Genomic DNA, 18780 nt, shown 5'->3' with positions numbered 1-18780 from the left:
GCCTTTGATCAGATTTTAGTAGCAATGCTTCTTTGATTTTTACTAAAACCATCAGTGAATTTGAGCAGCATCCTGTTATTGCATTTAAGCATCAACTAGTCAGTGAATGTTAACAGCAACCCGTCTAAGAATTTTAGTTGCAACCAAATGCGAGTTTTAACTATCCGTCATCGAATTTTAGCAGCAACTCTGTGAATTAGAGCTGCAGCCTGGCAGTTGCTATTAGTGGCGATAATTAAATTACAAGCCACAGCATATAGTCCTTAGAATATCTCCTGTCAAAGTTTTTAGTAGGAATTTAGGATGCGTTTATTCTTTCCGTTGTCTTTCGGCAAGTATATTTTAGTAATTAACCAAACTACTTGCCTGAGGCTTAAATTTCTTGGAACAACAGTACTTTTCTATGTCTACAAAGTGGTTCCTCTTTTACATAATTTTCTTGTTACTTATGGATAAAAGAAAGTTTATTGCTTAATGACTAAAAATTCTTTGAATAATAAAATAGCCCTTTACAAGTGCGTGATTCTTTTTTGCATAGTTCACTGTTGTTAGTGTTAATACTTGGGCAGGTATTTTACGTGACAGCTAATTACTCATTTAAAAATCTGCTGAATAAGCTTCAGTGAATAATAGAGTTGGAAACCTTGTACGGTGCAATGACTTTGCTGAAGCGATGCAGAATAATTAAGAAGTTACTTCGCTTTTTCTGCCACCGTCCTAATAATTTCATTTGGAACTAATTCTCTCAATAATACCAATTTCCTTAAGTTCCACGCCGGAAATAAATGAATTAATAGTAATTGATAAGAGATTTTCTTAAATTGTATGAAGATTCATAGAATTTTTAGATTTTAATGACTGTATAAAGTAAGTCTGAAATGAAGCTTCACTGCACATTGGTTTAATTCATATTTCCAAACTCTCAGAAAAAAATGTTTAGCCATTGTCCGGCGTAGCTTCTGTAGTTAAATATTCTTCGCTTATAACACAGTCGCATGATACAAAGTTTTTTTAACAGATTTACCCCTAAAATAAGTTAAATGCAATGAAAGTTAAATGCAATGAAATGGCCAATCGACGGAAATTCTGTTTTTTTTTTTAATCCATGCTCTACTTCAATAAAGGAGGGCTAATTTAACAGTATACAATATGATTGTTGCTTCCCAAGAAACTACACTTCGGTGCCAAAATCTTTAGGAACTATTGCTAACCACAGTACTTCACAATAAGATTTGCCCTTTCTATTCTTCCTCCTTTATGCAATCATTCATTACTCTGTAGGGCCACCGCTGGGTCCCTCCAGGCATCCGCCGTCCAAAACGCTAAGTGACCTACCGCAGACCAGCGTGTTTCCCCAGAAAACACAAATCATAGACGGACGGCTGAAGCAGTGATTTTCATGTATTTTCAGGAACTTTCAGCATATCAATTGAAAACCAAAACCATCTATAAATGTAAAATGTTTCAAGCTTTCGAACCATATGTAATGGAGGATTCTCTTTATTTTGTATATAGAATTGTTAACTTTTCCAGGTGTGAGAAAACACATCTGACCTTAAATTATGCCTTTGTTGCTCTGGTGTTAGATGCTACTTTTCCGTTGGCGGAAACCCATCTCCAGTCAGAAGTCTGTGACAGTAAATTAGTATGTACCGAGACGCTGCCTCTTACTCCTCCCGTTCCTACAACTCCATCTTCCTCACTACGGTTCGCCTCTTCTGACATCACTTTTCCCTTTTTTTTTTTTTTTTTCTTTTTGATCACTTTCAAACTTTCGTAAGCCTTTGTAGCCTTTTTAAATCCATCCACGTCCACGGAGTGCCTCTTGCACTGAACATCTTCACCACCTTCAACATTACGTCTCTGTCTACTATATCCTAAACACTGTGTCCTTCCATGCGGGCCACATATAACGTTAATTCTTTCCTTGAACTTGTAAAGCACTTAATTCATAATAAACGTGATCTACAGACCTTAACTGTAACCACACTACCATTTCCTGATCTGCCCATGTATCATCACTTTTACTTTGCCAAACAATGTATCGTACAGAAAATTACTATATTTCCTCTTGTTATTTCGAACTCCCATCAGATAAGTATTTCCTTAAGAGAAACTTGTAAAAAAAAGGAAAGACTGAGAGATGATAGGAAAAACGCTCTCTGAGCATAAAGCATCATCAATCATCTTTCCTGGAAAGAGCTTTGAGAAAGAATTACAGAACCGAAACTGGCAAGGCAATGATTGTCACTTGCTACCATTCCTTGGGCTCAACGATGCTTGATAAAACCTTGAAGCATCAACAGTTTATATCTAAAGGCTTCCTATTCTGCGATATAAGTGACTATCATCCTTCCATCCTGAGACATTCCCGGATCTGCATGGTTTACATTCTTTTGTGGGCGTTCTCCGTTACAATGTGGGTGGATGCATGTTTGAGCTAGCAATTGACCAGTAAATACTTCCAAATATTTATGTCACTTACTTGTGCATCTATATTAACACATTACGGTTATGCATAAGTATGGACTATTCCTATCCACTGGTACTAATGAAATTATGGTATATGCATCATGCATCAGACGAACATGAACATTTGTCCCTTTCTTAAAAATTCAATATATCTTATTAATCTTTTGGAAATTTATAAAATCAATTAAAATATAGAATTTTTTTGTGTTACTTTACTTCCGAATGTCTCAGACATTAATGTTTAATATGCGCCCATTACTATTACGTAAGATGTATTCCGGTTATTTAGATAATTATGTAAGTTGAATTTTTTCCCAGATCAGTAATTATTTTAATGCGCCATTCCTTGATTCTTATTTTACAGCAGCGCATAAATTTTGCGAGTAACTAGCAAGTTTGTGTTTGCCTGCATTTTATTGCCTTTTACCAAAAAAATTTACAGATCATAATTAATTAGCTTTAATACAAAACTTATAATATGATTTTGTTTTCCATTACAAGAAACGTCCTGATATGATTCGCTATTCATATAAAAGATTTTACTGCCTTTACAAATATTATTTTTAATCCTTTAAAAGTAAAGTCATACTTCAATCTTTCAAATATAAAATTCTTCAGAAATCTTAATTAACGATGGATAACTTTAAAGCGTTAGGAATAAAGTACCTATTCCTAATTTAAAAAACAACTGTCAGGAGGTATATAAATGATACACTGAAGATTGATAAGCATACACACACACAGCGTATATACATACATACATACATATATATATATATATATATATATATATATATATATATATATATATAATATATATATATATACATATATATATATATATATATATATACACATTAATATATATATATATATATATATATATATATATATATATATATATATATATATATATATATATATAATCAGAAATACAAACGTCCTTTAATATCCAATTCACTCTACGGAAATAATATATTTTCATATATGTTACCGAAGTTGATAATAAGTCGACTGCGTTAGTGTGTCACTGTAGTCCTGATTCCTCGTCCGTCGCTGGTTCGACCCACGGGACGGTGGACTTATTATCAACTAAAAATTCCCCTTCGGTAACATATATGAAAATATATTATTTCCGAGGTAGATGAATTGGATATTAAAACGTTTGTATGATTGTATGTGAATCACGGTGATGTGATAAATAGTCATATATATATATATATATATATATATATATATATATATATATATATATATATATATATATATATATATATATATGCATGGTACACTATAGTTCACGCCTAATTAACAATACTTTTATTTTTTATCACCCTGTTTTATTTTGCAGTTCCCTTTTTAATTAAATGAATTACATATTGAGCGCAATAAGTTTTTCCTGGTTCAGGGATGGTCGTTGTCCATTAGAATTCATTCAAGTATTATTATCCATATCGTGTATAGTGATTTCTTATTCAGTTACAAACCGGTGTAAGAGAGGGATTGAATTAAGGGATTTTTTTTCCTGGTTACATCGACATGTACAGTGAGTGTAAATAAATATAACCCAGACAAATAACATTATTAGGAATATGACAAAGCTGAACCTCTACTTTTGTCTTCGATCCTATGAAACACCAAAGGAAATCACTCCTTTCAAGTACAAAGTCATATTCAAACCTTATACTTGGATTAACATCGTTTGAAGACGATGTTTTAAATGATCTTAATCTCGATGTCTCATTTTCCAAACGTCATTACGATTTTGGTCTCGTTTATGGAGACGTCCTCTTCTAAATCTGTATCAGTAAATTATGAGAAAGAATTTATGCATTAATACTTCTAGTTTTAATATCCCAATGGTATAAGAATCGGTAGGATTTCCAAGTATTCCAAATACTTACAATATTTAAAGAAATGAGTATGTTCAGATAAATAAAATAATTTCAAAATAAGATACAATTAGTAATAAACCATAAGTAATCTTATGTGGTAATATTATATAATTATGTGTAAGTAAATAAGTAAATGATGATTCGTGTTTGCAGCAACACTTATTTTAATATTTCAAATTTATGCAGCTTATTAATCTTTCCCTTAAATCCTAAAATTCAGTATTTGTTATTTCAAACCTACGATCTGAACCTACGTTCTTCTCAGTCTGAATAGCCCTACGCTCAGTTAGAATAAAGATTTTTTCCATTTCTGTAAATAAGAGCCTCTATTCCTTTCTCGGAGTTGAGGGCTAGGTATTAGTCAAAATTATGGCAGCATATCTCTGCTTTATGTTCCCTAGCCACATCATCCTCTCCCATAACTATACGCATCAGAGAGGTCCGCTCCAGTACCACACTGAAAGGAACTGGTGTTAGTTTAGAGAACTGCTAACTTGTTTTTTTCAGGTGAAAACAATGTCAATTACCAAATGGACAAATTCGTGTCCATTAATGAAAAGGTTGTTCGAATCTTTCAGGAACCTTTTTTTTTTTTGCTTCGTGAAATAATTAATGACTCCATTGTCAGCCTATTTCACTTTAGTAATGCTGAAGGGATGCTGCTCATTTTTTGAAAAGATGAAACAGGCATTACTGACTGGCACTGTGAACTGGCGCTCATCACCCAGTTCAAGGAGTAGTTCAGCCTATTGTCTTTTAATAGTTCTGCATAGAGCGACCTACGTTGGGATTTGAAGTGAAGGTCTAATTTGTAATTTAATAAATTAAATGTTATATGTTGCCTACTGAGAGATTTGAAGCTAAGCTCGTGCGAGCTCTTGAGTTGGTGATATTAAAATTCATTAGCTTTGTTATACCTTTCAAAATAACTGTTTATAGAAAAAGATTCGCAAAGTCAAATGTTAGAATATAAATTTTGACTTTTCCAGTGATACGTCTCAGCGGAACAAATGGAGCGTTCAATGGGGTCGAGAGTCATAGAAAGGAAGGTATCAGCAAAATTGAAAGATACTCCATAACCGAGAAAACTGAAAGAGAAAGCGTCGATTTATTTTATCTGCAAGGCGGGGAGGGGGGACACGCTATCGAAGCAACTGCTTGGGTGATTTAAACTGAGATATCATCCGAGGGGAAAGGAGGGAAAATAGAAAGAAAATGAAGATTAGTAAATTACGTGCAAGTGGCCCGGATACATATCTTTTCTGTGGTCTTACCAGACTTCCTTTTATCCTGAATCTTATTACATTTTGTAATTTCTGTCTTTTTTTCTTCTATTTATGTCACTTCACAGGCAAAGGTCCAAGAACCTCCACCTGCCACATCAACATAGAAAATATAAAAATAATCTCCCAGTAGTAGCTATACAGCTATACATCTATACTCATGGCTGCATACTTTTTCTTTGTTGCCTTAACCAGTCATTCGTCTACGATTCGAAGCAGCCTTGTATGCATCTTATAAATATTTTCCATTCTGCATAATTTGATATTTGCTTAATTTTCTTTCCCTCTTTAGGTTTTAGCTACTCTACAATATTCATAGATAGTAGGCACTTGAAAAATCATGAGAAATAACTGTTTAAACGATTTCGCACACCAAGAGTTCAAATTTGTATCTCTCTTTGAGGAAGCGCTAAACAAAAACAGCTTTCCCAGCAAGAGAAAGACGAAAGAGAAAATCGAACAAACTCAGGTTGGTGGAGACAATCCATTTCCAATACACAAAGAATATTAGAGACGGATGTTTCACAAGAAGAGATTATTTGGTTACAATCTGGCATCGAGAAAGAGGAAGCATCCTTGGTATCGCCAGGACAACTTTAAGCAAATGAAAAAATATTTCTGCTGTTGTTATTCAAGTAAATCAACTGAAAAACATTCAGAAGTGACATCAACGACGAATAGTCTCTGGATTGAAAAGAATTATCTTGTATACCTTAATTTGTAAAAAAAAAAAAAAAAAAAAAAAAGTATAACTCAAATTTTTCGTAAAGTTTTAAAATTATGAAGAGTGCGTTCTCATTTAGTGACATTAAGGAATGAGCTTCTTTATACTTTTTGAAAACGTATGTACAAAAATCTGGTTTCGTTTCGCATGAATATCTTTCGCTTGAATTTGCAAACGAATCTTTTAAGAGAATTCAAAGGCTTATGAAGAGTGCTCATTCTTGAGAAGAAAAAGGAGAAGAAGAAAAAGAAAGATGAGGAAAAGAATTTAATGTATTAAGTAGATGGGCGACTCGAAGAGATTTTTCGCCCCAAGTTCATTACCTAAATTGAGCTTACGGTTGATAACTTTTATTCTTATAGGCTAGTTGCAATTGAGTTAAAAACTTTTTCGACCACCAGCATTCATTAGAGAGAGAGACATACAGACAGAAATTAGTAATTTTCCAGTTGACTAAGAAGATGATGAACCTAATCAAGAGATCCTGGAAGATTAACAAGATTACGAAGTTGTAAGAATGAAGCAGCAGAAGGAATTGGACAGAAACTCCTTTAATGAGATATCCGAAACGGCTAAATAGCCCAATGACATCAGAGAAACACAAATTCTTCCTTAAATATCGTGACATTTAAATCAATGTAAAAAAAAAGCTATGAAACAATATAACATATAAAAATGATGTGACAACCCCAGTTCGGCAAATCCTTTCTAAAAAGAATTTTAACACACTGACAATTTTGACTTTTAAATGACCGAGAGCGTATGTATCCGTGTGGAAATACTATATATTAAATCAAAATGAAAAAGCGGTCTAATTCCTTGAGCGATTTACAGGCTTAACGGTGTGAATCCACCATTTCCACAAAGCATCGGATTCAAGCCTCCAGGAAATATATTCCGGTTATAGCAGGTCGGCATATATACCTTGGCTTATTGGCAGAGAGACCTTAATTCTGATCAAACTAATAGGGAAACTTGTACACGCAGCTTTAATAGGATACAGGCAACGGGCTTTTGAGGGATGTTCACCTAACAGGTTCACAGCGGATTAGGAAACAGGCGGTCACGATGGGACTTACAGATCGAGATTGCATATAGTTAGATGGCATCGTCCGTCGAAGAAGGAAAAATTCAGGTCTGTAGCCACACGCCTTCTCACTGAGATGTTATTTAGGCATAGTTGTGGTAAAATGCTCGTCATTTGCGCGTACCGAGAATTAAATAAGAACAAATTATCTGACAAAAATTTAGCTTTCTGGGATAAATCTATAGGTTCAATAGTGCTTATTGACAGAAATTACATATCCGTCTGAAACACAGTTGCTTTCCTTATGCTTTATCTTTATATTGCCCAAGCTATCTTACACTTTCACTGTCATATCTCTAACGAGAATCTTCTGACCGGTTAAAAATCGCTCTCTGAGTTTTTATTTTACCCAAGGTGCTGAAACACACATCAATATACTGCGTGTATATATATATATATATATATATATATATATATATATATATATATATATATATATATATATACATATATATATGTGTATATATATGTATATATATATATATATATATATATATATATATATATATATATATATATATATACATATATATATATATTTCAAATAGTCAACACACAATTACGTGTGGAACAGAAATAAATTTCTGACTCACATCAGGAGGATCGAACCCAGGTCTTTCAATTGAAAGACAAAACCGCCACCAACCAACCTACACAAGTCAAGGCTCGGTTGGCAGCGGTCTTGTCTTTCAGTTGAAAGACCTGGTTCGATCCTGATGTGAGTCAGAAATATATATATATATATATATATATATATATATATATATATATATATATATATATATATATATATATATATATATATATATATATATATATATCCACATGAACATGTTCTTAAAGTTACATCGCTTCAAAACATATAGGGCATCAAATTTTACCCCAGTGGTCCTTTAACTTATTAAAATGAAATATCTGCAATAACGCTTCACAGTATTAGAGGTACAACAGGTTTGTATAAAACTCACTACAAACCTGACTCTTTATTACCACTATATATCAGTTACCTATTTCTATTTTGATATTAGAGCCTTTCTGACATTTAAGAACTCTTCAGTTTCTCATTAGTACGCTTCTTTTTGCCTCCCTAGCTTTTTAACGCATAATGCATATTTAGCCGTTGACTTTTTTGCTTCTCCATAAGGAAATAGTGTCATGCCCTAGGATAGTTTTTAGTAAGCGACTGCGACTTTTACCTTTTTTAATTATTTACTTACATATGTAAGAGTACTCACTTCAAAACAATGCGCTATTTATCCTGCCAGCTCATTTGCCCCATATGTGTTGCAATACTGCAAAGCTCTTGCTCTACTTCTGGTTTAAACTTTTATGTATATCATATTGCACACTTTCAACGATTGTCCAAATTATGCATTCTCAAATACATAACAATCATTTCAGCTCCTTCATCAGTCATAATAACATATCGCCGTAATTAAGCTTCATGGCTTTATATTTGCTAGCAATCATTTACATCTTTTTCGTTAAGCATACGTTGTCCAAGTCTTTCATCGGCATTACCAGTAATTTATTACCTGTGAAAACCACCACAGCATAAGTATTCGACGTTTTGGCCATATCCTCCTCCCTTATTCATACAGACTTGTAGCTGTACTCTCTAAAATTCCCTCCCCCCTTTTTTTAATCCATGAATTGCCCTTCCACAGAATTACTGATATTTCAGATCAGTCACTTCTCTTCGAAGTAGCTTCACGACGGTTAGCTTCTATTGCAAATGACTTTTAACAGACGGGATTCTACATCATCCAACTTTTGTATTTTAATCTTGTTATTATCATCTTTGCATGCATCTTCCCAACAATCCAATTAAATATTGTGGAGACTTCCCTTTTATTTTCAAGTTTATAACAAGAACATACCATGACAAGCCATTCGATTGAAATAACGGCATTTTCCTCCACTTGTATATGGTCCTAGTAGCTGTTGCACTTTTTCAGTCATGACTTTTCAGTGGAAGGTTTTAAGCAGCTGATTTTAAATTTATACTTACCTTTGCACCAAGCAACATTAATTTTGTTCCTTATATCCACTTCTGAACTATTTTCTTTGTAAAATGTCTTTAGGTGAACGGCCCTTATAACCAACATGACATTTGACCTGATAATTAATACCAGCAATCCTTAACACTATCAACATCAGTTTAAAATCGATTCGTACGAGTCTCACAGTGGGTGGGGGAGGTGTGGCTATTTTCAGCCATCACCACTGAAAGTTCACACTAAACAGCTTTTCGTTAACTTGTATCCTTCTCTCTCTCTCTCTCTCTCTCTCTCTCTCTCTCTCTCTCTCTCTCTCTCTCTCTCTCTCTCTCTCTCGCACACACACACACAAGATGGAATTTCCAACAACTTGTTCAATTGCCGTCTAAGTAGCTTATCGAAGGTAAGATTTTTGCAAATCTAATGGTATCACACTAATACACAAAATTCTCAGAGGACACGATTACCTTTCGCACATATAATAACGAATGTTGGTTTTAATTCTCGGCTTTGTTCTGTCAAGCTTATTTGTCTTAAAAAGAACTGCAGCAACAAAAACCATGTAAACCATTTTTCGTTAGCATATCATTTTACTTTCGGCTTTTGATCATGGCCTTTTCAGCCCTATTTATTTTTCCTGACACTCAAGGATAAATTTATTCCAGCAGCGTCAGGTCATTTTAATTTATAATTATTAATAAACAATCACCAAATCCGCGTGTACATACATCCACTTGAGCTTATGCAGTCAGATATAAAATAATGTTTGTAAATCTATATTTTAAATGTGAATATACTACAGATAATAGGGTAAACACCACCTTCACAAATAGGTAAAAAAAAAAATTGTTATTATGCGGCATAGATTAAGCACAAACAGACCCTTGTTACCTATAACCTGTTTTTTTTTTTAAAAGAGAAGTGTAATTATTCCTCGGATCATTTGGATCATACCTTTAAAAAGAATTCAGTAGTATTTTATTCTACAGACTAAGTAGAAATAATAACATTTGCTACTTTTTACCCACGAAGTCATCTTCAGACTAGCTCGTGTTTTTCTCTTATTTCCAACACTCTTATAAGAATATTTCTCTAACTTGTCTCATATTATTAAATATTAAAAAAGCGCCCCTAAATATTTCTTGATTTTCTATCATTCCTGCCTTGGAGTGATTTACGGAATAAACGTGAATAAAATACATTTTAGTTAGGATAAAGGATATTAAATCTTTACCTTAGCCGACGTTTAAACCAATTTCACAGGCCCTCTCACCCGTTAGACGTACAAAGCAGCCTTAATGAAGTATGGGTAACAGCAACAATGCAACACCACATATTTTTAAAGATGAATTCTAAGAGATTTAATTACCAAAGACAGGATTCCAGTCAGCCAATAACGAGATGACTGAGCATCCTATCGAGAGATATAGATGTTGGGAAAACGTACTAGTAGAAAGTCAATTGAAAGAGGGGCTGATAATGGGAAAAGGTTCTTTGCGTGTTCTGGGGACTTTCAATGGCTTCTACAGAGCAAACGGAATGGAGACGTGGGAGGCCCTCAAAGAGATATGAGTAAATTGGACAGATATAACGAATAGACGGGTTTATTACTTTATGAGACGGGCCATGGAATAGGCACCGTGGTGCCTTACCCCGTCCAGGGCCTGTAAAGTGTGAAAAATACTGGGTCTAACGCCAGTTTGTTTCTGAGAGAGTGGAAGATCAAGATAAGAAAAATCAAATATAAAGGAGAAGCTTATGGAATAATTAGCCTTTCCCTTCCTGTTTTCTGCTGCCGTTGATAAAGCGTTATATGAGGAAACCTTGATGACATTTTAAAGACAATGTTAATGCTGCCAGAGATAAAGTAAAGTAAATGGTTTGGTGATGCTAAGGTTATTGTGACGTTGATATAGACAATACATTCTTGACATACATACTCAATATAAAGAATTTACAGGAATATTATTCAGCAAGAGCTATGCAGAAAACCAACGCGTTGCAAATGCCACGGAATGTCGAGACAACGCTGATGCACCGTGTTAGAGTAGGAGATTAAGTTGTTAATAGGTCCGATACGAAATTAGTAGTCATAACCTGATTTGGAACTGGGAAAGTACTTAAGAAAATGATCAACAGAAATGTGACGACGTCAGCAATAGAAATCGTGCCGAGTTCTCTTTGAATGATAAGAGAGAAGTGGAGATCTGGAAGCCCTACAGTTTGATGAAAATGGAAAGGTTAAGAATATTTTTCAAATAAATTTTAACTTTGGGAGTACCTTGTACTCATTTATGAAGAATCTCATCTTAGTAATAACTATAGACTACAGCCACCCATAGTAAATTACTTACGCAATTATATCTTAAGTATTATTATAGATAATAATTTGCGTACATAAACATATTGAGAACAGTAATATAGGGGACTTAAACTACAAAATAAAATCTTATGTAAATAAAGGAGTCTACAGTTGGTCAAAATTTGTTTTTAAAAAAAAAAAATTCATATGAAATACTGACAAGGGAGTAGATTCCAAAACAATAGTACATAACGGTAATTAGACATTACTTGGGGTTTGAAAAATAAAGTAATAGCTTCCTGTACTACAGAATGAATCTCTTGCCGATTAAGAAAATCTATTATTAGAAATATCACCGAAACATACGTATTGTTTAATTATCAAACTTGACACCAGCAACTAGAGAATTTTGTAACTTTTCAAGTCCTGCCGCATCCTTGTCTACCTTCCGTGCTTTGTAATATATACGAACAACAACAACCATGGTTATACTGACATCCCCCTGTTACAGTAACCTAACTATTATTATGGTCTATTGTTATCATCGTCGAGTAACAAGTATCCATCTTTTGTATATCAGGCCCACAATAATATTCAATGGATGTTGATTTTATAAAAAAGTTACAAAAGCTTTCGAACCCTGTCCTGGGTTCATCTTCAGTCTAACTCTTTTTTTCTATTATTGTGGACCTGATATACAGCATATCCCGTTCTCGATCTAGAGGAGAAAGACTTATCCATCTTTTATTTGAATCACAGATAGTTTAGAAAATGAAACCTAAAAACCCCTCAAGAAATGAGTAGGTAAATGAATCTGTGAAAATATTATACACCTTGCAATATAAAATGGAGCACAGGCAGATCGTGAAACCTCGTGACTATTTTATAATCGCATCCCATGCCAGACAATAACATCGGAAAGTTAATACTATCAGTAGACAAACAAACAATAAATCATGTCAGGAGAAAGGGAATGTTGTGTTTGGCAACCCATTATTGAAGAGATAACATAACAGCTGATGGGCCTGGCATATTTGTTGCAAAGTCAAACGAGCTTCATTAAGTTTTAATCTATGAGCCGTTAAATGGGCTTCAGGTCATTTATGTCTGGATGCCTGGATTAAGAGGCGACTTCAAACGATACGGATGCTATAGTGACTTCGGTTAACGTTATCAGACATCATTATTTGGGTAGCGGCGTTTACTCTCTCTCTCTCTCTCTCACACAAATATTCTCTCTCTCTCTCTCTCTCTATAATCTCTCTCTTAATTTCTCTCTGTGCCTACACACCCTGACACAAATATTAGGTCACTTGTCTCTTCTCTCACCATTGCTCTATTATAATAATACTTCTCTTAATTTTCTCTGTGCCTTACACACCCTGACACTATTAGGTCACTCGACCCTTCTCTCAATATTTTGTCTCTCTCTCTCTCTCTCTCTCTCTCTCTCTCTCTCTCTCTCTCTCTCTCTCTCTCTCTCTCTCTCTCTCTCTCTGCTCTCTTGCCGAAAAGCCATTATCCTTGTCCTGTTTCTTTTAGCAACGCAAAAACCTGACACAAATTAAGAACTTTGCAATGAGAATTAAGTTTGCAAAAATTTTAGAACGTGCCCCAATACAAACACAACATTGTTTACTGATTCAACAAGTGGTACTTTTGTTGTAATGAGTGTCATTCTTTGAAAATAATATACCTAATTGTTTTGCTTATTAGCATTTAAAAAAAATGAAAAATTCATCATGAAAATCAAGAACCCTTCCTTGTGTCCTGTAAAAATGTAGAGAAGGGAATAATACTTAATGGATTTCATTAAACACTTTACACATGTGGGTTAGTTTATTTTTGATATAATTATCATTGAGCAGAATATTTTGAGAAAGGTCCCTTATCCAAATATAATTAAAATAATAATCACCGAATAACAACATATCTTTTCTCGTCCGTCAGTGATTCTCTTTGGAGAACGTTACTCAAATTGTGACCAATCCACTTCAAAGCTCATTGATTATACAAGGGTGATGCTGCCACAGTCATAACCGCGGTGTTACGAGTCTACCGGGTCTGGCGTTTACTGGCAGTCAACTGTCTATAAAATAAACTAGAATAATCTACTATCTGCATGCTTTTGCTCACCCAAATAAGGAAATGGCGTAACACAGCAATAACAGGAAACTAAATAACTTTGATCTGAGCCACTTAGAAATCCTGGATATGAACGAACAAAAGTTATCCAATAAGAGCCTTGAGAAGTGGAACTATTGTCTTACTTCGCTTGACTATGTATCAGAAGTTGGGCAATTTTCACTTTGTGATATATAAAATTTGTGAAGACATTTCAAAATAAGAGCCTATGAGTATTTTATATAAAAAATTATAAAGACTCGACCTTTTTTGCTCAAACCAGCTAAAGTACTTGGAACAAACTATAGAATGGGAACTACAGGCGATAGAATTAAAAAGCGCAAAACAACCGGCTCAAAAGGTTTTCTAAATGCAAAATGGAATTTGGCTGTTTACATGAAAAAAGGTGTTTAATTGATATCTTAAACAATTAAGGCCATTTCAATTCAGTATAAACGTAAATCATATGGATAGTTTTATAATCTATATAGTAACGAAAAGAATGAAGAGAAAAGTGTCATGTAAATAAAAAGTAAACATACCTACATTATAGCGAGCTGAAGCGTTCAGTACAACATAATAATTTTAACTGGGAAAATCGATTTGGATTTGATTGAGCGTAACGAGGCACTACTGGCTTGAGCTAGAGTTGAGGTGATTTTGCCCCATTAGTAAAATATATCACTGTGAAAGCAGTTCAGAGAAATCGTATGACTTTATTTTAATGCAACAGAGGATTCTTTTTGAGGTTTGGATTCTCGAAAGATAAGACACATTCCTTTCAATGAATTATTTGCAGGAAATGAGATTGCATCCCTCGCAGCATTGCTCCATTATTCGGATTCCCATGCAGAAAGTAATCCTGGGATAGCTGGAGATTTTATTGTTTTGGACAAGAATGCTATTGATCTTCGTTTCCAAAATTCATTACAATATTCTACTACATAACCTATTTGCATTCTCTCGAAATTTAACAACTGCATCATAAATGTACTTTTTATAATAATGTAGCCTATTCATTATAAAAAAAACAGTTATCATACAATAAGGACACTAAAACAAACAAGTAAATTGGAGGTTTAATTTAAACGAAGTGTTTTGTGGAAAAGTTCTGAACCTTCCATATCACTTTCAGGAACAGATATTATTCAAAACTAAAGAAATGATAACGGCAATGAGAATAAAATGCTTCCAAGATTTTTTTTTTTCATTTAAACTATGTATTTACAAAATCCACAAGACTAGGAAAAGTGCAAATCGGAATAACATGACAATAATGTCTATAAAAATCATAGCAGTCATTTAAAAAATTTTAGCGCATAAAAATTTATTAGTATTAGATCAATATATAAATATTAGATTATAAAATATCCTCTGAAATAATACGGAAAATCTGTCCAAGAATTACAGTGATCACTTAAGTTATGACACCCCCATTAAAATGACTCGTACTTATTTTAATAAATCATTCTTATATGATTTCAAAAGGAAACTACAAAATATATGATCAAACAAATTCGAAAAATTCCTACTAATCGCATTTTCAAAAATAGTCATGTAAAGGGAAAATCCAAGGTAGAATATTGTATCATACATATACATACACACCCTTATATATGTGTGCGTTTAATTGCAATAACCAAAATGCTCTCTTAACTCCTGGATCTCTTCACTCATTTTTGGATACGCTTGATATACAAAGCCTAAGATCCAAATGGAGGAATATGAAGACATTCTGACGGCCTTAGCAGGCTTCGAATCCGCATCCGGAGTATCAGAACGAGGTCACGTTACCGACCTAACTTTGTAGTGACAAGCGTGTGTAAAAATGTGTGAAGACATCAAGAGCTAAAGAGGCATTATATCTATCTATCTATCTACCTATCTATCTATCTATATATATATGTATATATATGAGTTTATACATATATATACGAGATTGCCAAGTTTTCCCAGTGGCAAGGTATGTAATTGTTGAATGTATCAAATCTGTCACACCACATGCAAATGTCTTAAATAGTCATGGAATAAATGAAACTTTCCAAGAACATTCAGTTAGAAATTCGTATTTTCCCCATTTTAGCAGATGTGTTACTCACTCGTAATACGTACTACGGTCTACCTGAACCAAATATTTTTCCTACCATATGGAAAACTTATAACCTTCCATGTGTGCAGAATATCCAATAGAAAGAAAGTTAAAGGCTCCTGACAAGAATTAGCTCCTTTGGTGGTTTTACCGCTGATACAGCCAATATCAGTTTATTTTATTAATATGTTTAGCACTTTATAAAATATTAATAAAACATATTATTCTATGTTTGTGTGAGTTAACGATGTGGTACAGTTTACATATAATTCTCTCTCTCTCTCTCTCTCTCTCTCTCTCTCTCTCTCTCTCTCTCTCTCTCTCTCTCTCTCTCTCTCTCTCTCTCTCTCTCTCTCTCTCATATGCATGTGAAGCACAGCTGTATGTGTGTATTATGTAAATAGAAACATTATTGTTTCTCAAAGTGATCATGTTGTTGTGCTTTATAGTTAAAATTCTTTACATGTAATGTTATGTAAAGTAGGTTTTTTTTACATTTTTCTGTCACCTTTTTCCATAGAATTATAGACAACGACTCATTTAGATGTTATAGACCTCTTATCTGCCAAGAATAAAAATTCCTGATAGGTTCAGTCAAGAATAATGAGCTAAAAACGTAAAGAATTGACTGCACTACATCAGGAAATTCGATGGTGGAATTTTTCACTGGATAATAATAAGCAATCTGAAATTATTATTATAAAGTACCAGGTATAATCTTTTGTGATCCCAGCCATTCTAATGAAGCGTTATTCCAAAAACGTAATGAGTAAACCAAGGAAACAAAAGAAGAAAAAAAAATATATTGTTGAAAAAAGCCGTAGCGCTTTAAAAATAAATGAGAAAACTTCAGTTTGTTGGTAATCCAACAAATCCTCAAAAACATTTAATATATAAGTTAATGGTCATACTGATTAAGTTTATATATATTAATCTCTCTCTCTCTCTCTCTCTCTCTCTCTCTCTCTCTCTCTCTCTCTCTCTCTCTCTCTCTCTCTCTCTCTCTCTCTGAGAAGAAAATTACACTTTAATTTTTTAAAGAAGGGAATATTTTAGAATATGCTTAAACTCTCAATGTACTTCTTATCAATGGGTGTAGTTAGAACTTTGGAAATATAATGATGAGCTGGTTAAGTAAGTTTAAATTGTTTCATATACCCTAGAAAATTTATTCAAATCCAGTGCATTGATCTATGAGAAACTTTCGGGTGAAACAACGATAAGAATTTAGCCCAGAACCTTAGGAAAAGAAAGATATGATATTAATAATATTAGTGATGATAATAAGAGCAGTGCTAGTGTAAAATATATAGCTTTTATAATTTAATGTTGTTAATCAATAGTTGTGAAACGGTACACAAATAATCTGATAAATCCTGCAGTTAAAAAAGGTTAAAAGTGTCAAAATAGAAACCGGAGGTCAACATAGTATGAGCTGAATATTAATCACGAATAAAAGTGAACTTAAACAGTTTGACGACCACATTGATATATTAGTATGACACATCTTTGGAAATGTCTGCACTTATATATATATATATATATATATATATATATATATATATATATATATATATATATATATATATATATATATATATATATATATATATATATATATATATATATATATATATATATATATATATATATATATATATATATATATTGTGTGTAAAAAATAGTCATTCTATTAAGAAAGTTACAAGCGACTTCCACCCGTTAATCTGACGAACTGTGAGCAACCTGTTGATTTACCACTAGCGAATATGATATAGGAAACTCATGGAAGGAAAGGAATTATGTAAAATATTAGTTAACTGAGTTTCGCACCGGAGCGCTACTAATAGGTAACTCCTTTTTTCCCGAGGGAAAAAATTACATATTTATTTGGCTTTACGACTGTATACTCTAGCAGTCTGGAGCGCTTTCCTTCAATAAAATATGATTAAATAACGTGATATATATCGTTTAAAGCAAAAGGTAATCGACACTAGAATGGAAGCTCTGTTCTAAATACAGTCCAAAGATACGAGCGGCATAGTGAGAGAAATAAACTTTTCCCTTGTATAAGCCTACGGTATTTACAACCCACATTCAACTATCTTGAAGAAAAACTTCCCCAGAGGAAACTATAAAATTCGCTTTCCTTTTCGTCTCAGAAAGAGAACAAAATTTTTTTTTAACAATACCAACCCAGAATCTTATCTTATGAAATTAATTATCATTATGATCTTACCTTTCGCTGGAAGCAGACTTAGCCAAACTACGTCGAACAGCTGTGTTTCGAGAAACACAGATGGAACAATCCGTGTAGAAGGCGCGTTTACAATTCCAGTCCTAAATAGAATTCCTAAAGCACTCTGCGGACAGAAGAACAAGCGGGGATAAGGGAGAGAGAATAAGTTCCGATGTGTCGAGGAGACCTTTCTCTCCGTCCGTCTTTTGCGCAAGGGAGAGAGAATGTGTATGAGAGAGCGCTGAGTCAAGTGAGGAAGGCCAGGCGTGCCTGTGATAGGAAACTGCCTTTATACGCGTTCAGTCTCAGTAGGTTTCGTTCAGCCGCGTTCCACTTTCATTTATTTAAAATCTTTCTCGTCGTTTTTTTATAACTTTAACTTTATTAAGTGTTCCATTAGAAAGAAGTTAATGACACGGTGACTGGTAATGAACAAAATCGCAAGGGGGGAAGTCACCGAAAGAAATTGTACAATAATCATCGAAATTTTATGAAGATAGCCTCTCGCCCACATATCGCAAAGACCTCCGGGGGCGTGAATTTGGTGACGTCACATGGCATTCCT

At 33.7% G+C, this 18780-nt stretch overlaps 1 protein-coding gene across 1 annotated transcript in view; it reads right to left on the bottom strand.

Annotated features, from left to right (window-relative positions):
• AstA (allatostatin A) overlaps nt 1–18483 on the bottom strand; it is a 187432-nt gene extending 168949 nt beyond the window's left edge. The window contains exon 1 of the mRNA XM_067095636.1: nt 18216–18483. The gene's annotated coding sequence lies outside the window, so the exon portion shown is untranslated. The remainder of the gene's footprint in view (nt 1–18215) is intronic.
• Nucleotides 18484–18780: the final 297 nt, after the last annotated feature.

This window comes from Macrobrachium rosenbergii, chromosome 51 (assembly GCF_040412425.1).
Source record: "Macrobrachium rosenbergii isolate ZJJX-2024 chromosome 51, ASM4041242v1, whole genome shotgun sequence".
Taxonomy (NCBI): Eukaryota; Metazoa; Arthropoda; class Malacostraca; order Decapoda; family Palaemonidae; genus Macrobrachium; species Macrobrachium rosenbergii.
This window is presented reverse-complemented; position numbering and strand designations above follow the sequence as displayed.